Source organism: Magnolia sinica, chromosome 14, assembly GCF_029962835.1.
Source record: "Magnolia sinica isolate HGM2019 chromosome 14, MsV1, whole genome shotgun sequence".
NCBI classification, from domain to species: Eukaryota; Viridiplantae; Streptophyta; class Magnoliopsida; order Magnoliales; family Magnoliaceae; genus Magnolia; species Magnolia sinica.
The window spans coordinates 73,856,148-73,862,821 of NC_080586.1; positions in this window are offsets into that span (position 1 = coordinate 73,856,148).

The following is a 6,674-nucleotide window of genomic DNA, read 5'->3' on the forward strand; positions in this document are numbered from 1 at the left end:
GATTTTATTATCCTGGACACCGAACCCATCAATAACATGAGCACTCAGATTCCCGTCATTCTTGGTCGCCCATTCCTTGCCACGTCAAATGCAATTATCAATTGCAGGAATGGTGTCATGACTATGTCTTTTGGAAATTTGACATTGGAGTCAAACATCTTTTTCAATAACGGCAGCAACTCAGAGGATGATGACGATTTCCACGACATTAACATGATTGACTCTTTCGTAGAAGATACGACATATCTAACCTTATCCTCCGACCATCTAGAGATGTGCCTGGCCCACTCCCATGATTTTGATGATGACATGATTAGGGAGACGTGCGTCTTGCTTGATACTGCACCGGTACTTGAAGTTAACCGGTGGAGGCCACAATTTGAAGAATTGCCACAAACCGATGTAGTGCCTCTACCGTCTAACCTCAAGCCACCGAAGCTTGACCTAAAACCTTTGCCCTTTGATTTGAAATATGCCTATTTGGGTCAAGATGAGACATACCCGGTGGTGATCTCTGCCCACCTGGAGAAAGAACAGGAGAGTATGCTCATATCTACTCTCATTGAGCATAAAGGAGCCCTGGGATGGACGATAGTGGACCTCAAGGGAATCGATCCCTCGATTTGTACTCACCGCATATATCTTGAGGATAATGCAAAAACCGCTCGGCAACCACAACGTAGACTAAATCCAAACATGAAGGAAGTGGTTAAGGCCAAGGTTCTTAAACTATTGGACGTGGGTATCATATACCCTATATTTGATAGTCAATGGGTGAGTCCAACTCAAGTGGTCCCTAAGAAGTTCGGAATCACCATCGTAGCCAATGCTAATAATGAACTCGTGCCAACTAGAGTCACTACTGGTTGGAGAATGTGCATTGACTGCAGGAAGTTGAATACCGTCACGAGGAAAGACCACTTTCCTTTACCATTCATTGATCAGATCCTGGAAAGGTTAGCTGGTCATTCCTATTACAGTTTTCTTGACGGGTATTCGGGCTACAACCAGATAGAGATAGCCCCTGAAGACCAGGAAAAGACCACATTTACATGTCCCTACGGCACCTTTGCCTACCGAAGGATGCCATTCGGACTATGTAATGCCCCTGCCACCTTTCAGCGATGTATGCTTAGTATCTTTTCTGATATGGTGGGGCAATATCTAGAGGTCTTCATGGACGATTTCTCTGTTTACGGTCCATCTTTCAGCAAGTGCTTGGAAAGTCTTAAATATGTGCTGAAAAGATGTGAAGAAAAGAACTTGGTACTTAATTGGGAGAAGTGTCATTTCATGGTTCAGAAGAGAATTTTCCTTGGGCATATCATCTCGTCCAAGGGAATCGAGGTAGATAAGGCAAAAATCGATCTTATCTCTAACCTACCTCCACCTAAGAACATCAGAGACGTGCGATCCTTTTTAGGACACGCAGGATTTTACAGGCGATTCATAAAGGACTTTAGTCTCCTATCTCGTCCTTTATGTAATCTTCTTCAAAAGGATGCTCCGTACGAGTGGACTGAGCAATGCCAGGAAGCTTTCCCCAAGCTTAAGGGCACGTTAACCACTGCACATATCATGCAGCCACCCGACTGGAGCCTTCCTTTTGAGCTTATGTGCGACGCTTCTGATTATGCTCTTGGAGCGGTTCTAGGCCAGAGAAAAGATAAGAGACCCTACGTCATCCATTACGCGAGTAGGACTTTAAATCCGGCCTAAGTAAACTACTCAACTATGGAAAAGAAACTCTTAGCCGTAGTGTTCGCCTTGGACAAATTTAGGTCCTACCTGATCGGATCCAAGATCATTATCTATACAGATCATGCGGCACTGAAGTATCTTCTTTCTAAAAATGATTCTAAGCTCCGCCTGATACGATGGATCCTTCTACTCCAAGAATTTGATTTGGAAATTAAAGATAAAAAGGGAGTAGAAAACGTTGTGGCCGATCACCTTTCTCACCTTAATACCTTTGATTCCCTTGAGACGACCCATATCAACGACATGTTCCCTGATGAACAACTGTTCAGAGTCTCCCATTCACCTTGGTTCGCTGATATTGCTAATTATCTTGCTACAGGTGCCATACAGACACAGTAGACTACGCAAGATAAGAAGAAATTCTTCACCCAGGTGCGCAACTTTTTCTGGGATGATCCTTATTTATTTAAATATTGTCCAGACCAAATCCTAAGGAGATGTGTACCAGACGATGAGCATCAGAGCGTCGTCTCCTTCTGTCACTCACAGGCCTGTGGTGGTCACTTTTCTGCTAAAAAGACCACGGCCAAGATTCTGCAGTGTGGCTTTTACTGGCCTACTATGTTTAGGGACACTCATGAGTTTTGCAAAGCTTGTGAGCGTTGTCAGAAATTGGGAGCATTGTCCCATCGAAATATGATGCCTTTGAATCCCATCCTTATCATTGAAGTATTTGATTGCTGGGGCATCGATTTCATGGGACCATTCCCCCAATCATTTGGAAATCTGTATATTTTGCTCGCCGTGGATTATGTCACTAAATGGGTTGAAGCGATTCTGTGTCGAGCTAATGACTATCGCACGGTCATTAAATTCCTAAAAGAAAACATCCTTTCTCGATTCGGAATGCCTCGAGTCATCATTAGTGATGGGGGCTCACACTTTTGTAATAAACCATTTAAGAGTTTAATGAAGAAATACGGTATCTCTTATAAGGTGAGCACCCCGTACCACCCACAGACAAGTGGACAAGCTGAGATTTCTAATAAGGAAATTAAACACATTTTGGAGAAAACGGTTAACCCTGATCGTAAGGATTGGTCAATCCGATTGACCGATGCCTTATGGGCATACCGTACTGCCTTTAAAACCCCTATTGAAATGTCTCCCTTTAGACTTGTCTATGGAAAAGCTTGTCACTTGCCTGTGGAGCTGGAACATAAAGCGTACTGGGCGATCAAAAATCTTAATTTCAATCTGGACAACGCTGGCTTGTTACGCAAACTTCAATTGAATGAACTTGAGGAAATTCGGAATGATGCGTATGATAATTCAAGAATTTACAAGGACAAGATGAAAGCATTTCATGACCAACACATTTTGCGAAAATCATTCACGCCTGGTCAGAAGGTCCTTTTGTACAATTCTCGATTACATCTCTTTCCGGGTAAGCTTCGATCTCGTTGGACCGGCCCTTACATTGTTGTTACTATTTTTCCTCATGGGGCCGTTGAAATAAGAGATCCCGACAATGGCAAGGAGTTTAAAGTCAATGGACATCGATTGAAACCATTTGTCGAGAAATTTGATTCAGAGGACATGTCCATGCCCTTGACTGCTCCTGTTTACCAGGATTGATCTCCTAGTCTGATGGAGGTATAAGAAGGTTTATCACTTTTCATAGGACTAGGGTAGTTGCTTTATTTGTCTGGCTGAAGACGGTAAACTTAGCCCTCCTGGGAGGTAACCCAGCTCTTCATTTCATTTGTTTTTATCATTAGTTAGTTCAATGTTTGTGGGTAACATTGCTGCAAACCCTCGCGAGACTACAACTCGTCCACTAGGGGTAACTTAGGAGTTTAAAGGCTTGTTGCATACGCTAAATGTAATCGAGAGCACCTTCAAAAGTGGTATAGGTAGGATTTTATTTTTATTTTTGTGTTGCCTTCTCTCTCGTGCTGACTGACGCCCATGCTGCGATCTCTTGGAAAGTGTCTCTCGATTCATCATCCAGGTACTATCTTCCCAGCACTTCATATTTACTTTTCGTTGTCCCAAGTGCATTGCATGCTCATATCATTTACATTGAGGACAATGTAGATTTTAGATTGGGGGTGGGGGAGATTAGGTTTCCTAATCAGTGTTTTCTTAGTCTTGAGCAGAAATTGTGAAAATTTTTAAGTGCCATCTTGGATTTAGAATTACAAGATAAGTAATGTTGGAATTTATGACTCTTGGATTCAACTATTTGTTAGATTTCACAGTTAAGTTAGAACTCTTAATCCATGATTAGAAGTTTTAAACATTGATTGGATCATAATTTTACATGTCACATCTCGCTTACACATTAAGGTTTCATTCGATATTGAAGGATTAATTTGGTGATCATTAAGCTTGAAAGGAACTAACCTGAGAAATTGAATGGATTGGGCGAACAGTCTTTACCATAGGTTTGCTCCTTATAGGTGAGAACTCGATTCCCCATGGATGATATTTGATAAAGAGTGGGTGTGAAGTCTTTACCATAGGTTTGCTCCCTATAGGTGAGGATTTGATTCCCCTGATTGGCGTTACTTTAATAATAATAATAATAATAATAATAATAGTAATAATAATGTGTGAGACAAGTTTGGGTTATCGTGAATTCTCTTATTGGTTAACAATGATATCCTTAAATAGATGGGTGAATCTTAATGTTGATAAGTCGAGATTAGACTATACATCCATGGAATTCAATGTTTAGAATTGCTCTAATTGACAGATTAATATTTTGAACTTAATTATGAAATTACCATGTGCTTGAGTCTAGGAGAGAATAATGCCCAACATTCATGAATCTTAAAATTCTAGTATTTGATTTGTTTTCAAAAATCACTCGAATTCATATAAATTGTCTTGTAATTCTCAACTTACTTTTCGCATATTTTGCTTGGGACTAGCAAAATGTTGGTTGGGGGTTGTGTTGAGGGTCAAATATTGTATATTAGACCCTATTTTTTAGCTGGATTTACGAGCATGATACTGTTTAATGCTTTATTTTTAATCATGTTGTGATGCAAGGTGAATCTACGAGCATAGACTGGAAAGGACACTAAAAATATGGATTTAACTCGCTCGCATCACCAAGGCAGTGGATGGGATTTCCTGGGACCAAGATCAAGGATTTACATGCCAGAGATTCAAGGAATTGAGAAACTGAAGCTCAAGTGGCCTGAAAGTCAGCCAGAATGCAAGATCACAAGGTTTCCACCATCCGCTTGGTTCGAAACTTCATACATGACCTGAGGACCATAAATTAACCGTACACGTCGAAAATTAGCCATTGGATCTTTGTGAAAATGTCCCAACGGACAGATCAGCCCACAAATTATCAATCTGGGGCCCGCTTGATATCTTGAAATACTTCAATTTTGGTGTCAACCATTTAAATTATATGGCAACCAGGTTGGACGGAGCTGATCTCTCATATACATCAGCGTGGGACCCACATGTGCATTGCACATGTACAGCGTGGGTGCACTAGACGTGCACGGCAACGCAGAGACGGTCAAACCATCTCTTGACCGAGCTCTCCCTCTCCAATTCAAATTCCTTCCTGCGCTCGTAACAGAGCTTTCGGCCCTTTCTTGTGGGCCACCACCACGATTCGACGGACCAATCCGGACCGTCCATAAGACTTGCACGGCCCCTCTCACTCAGGCCTAGGTGGCGGAGTTTCAAAAGAAGATCAAAGATTGGATCTCAGCCGTCTAAACGTAGGACAGACGGTGAGAAGATCTGGTACAATGGGCCACGCCAAACTTGAAACAAACCCACCTCTCCTGACTGGTTTTTCGATTAGAAACAAATGGACGGTTTAGATTTCTCATTAGAACCTGATCGAGAACCCCACCGAAGACCAGCATCAGCCCTGTTATGCACTCCGAGACCGTCCGGGAAATCCGGGCAGTTGTAGCCCTCTGTCTTCGGTCAGACGGATGATCTGAACCGTCCATCATGTAGGTCTGCCAAAAAAACCCCAGAGGACGTTCTCCTTTTAGAAAGAAAGCAAGGAAAGTGGGAGTAGAGGGCGCTGTCTTCTTCACTGCGTAACAAGATTTACGTAGAGGAGTGGTTTGCTGCGAAAGGAGTGCGGCTGGCTGTCTTTTGCGCATGAAGTTCCTTCTCCGACTTGACCTCTCCACGCTCCAAGCCAGGCCTCGGGTCTTCTATAAAGGAGAGAGGAGAAGAAAGAAAAGGGAGGATGGAAAGGAGATCAAGGGACAGCCGGGCGAACGTGGAGCAGGGAGAGAAAGCTGGACGTGGAAGGGGTAGCTGCACATGAGCAGAAAGAGAGAGATCTGGTTCTTCTTCTATTCTTTTTCTTTTTATTTTGAATTTAGCCTAATCATGCTTGTGATCGGCTAAACCTCATAGCTGGGGCTAAGAGGGGAAGCCTGTAGCGAGACGGGAGACTCTATTGTATGCTTTTAAGTTAAATTTATAAACTGAATTTGATTGATTATTAAAGGAATGTTTTTTTTTTTTGTCTTTAATGGTCTGTTGTGACTGAAATTAACGATTAGATAGTAGCGCGCAAACACACAAGGGCAAGCTTAGACGAGCATCTTCTATTCTTTTTCTTTTAACTTATTAATGTTTTATTTATAATATATACAATGCTAGCATATATCTAAATCATAATTTTTAAAAGCTGGAATGAAACAACGATTAGATAGTACCTTCATGCCCCGCTCGCTCATGTGGCCCAGACGAGCATGTCACATACGTAGAGACGTGGAATATGTAATAGGTGCTGTCAAGAAGCACTACTGTTCATAGGTCCTTACCACAAATGTAGAGACGTGGAATATGCAATAGGCACAAGAAAGCTTTCTCCGAGACAAGCTTCCACATCAAGTGGCGCAGGAAGCCTGTCTTCAGGACAACCTTCCACCAGAAGTGGCACAAGAAGGCTTTTCCTTAAGACAATG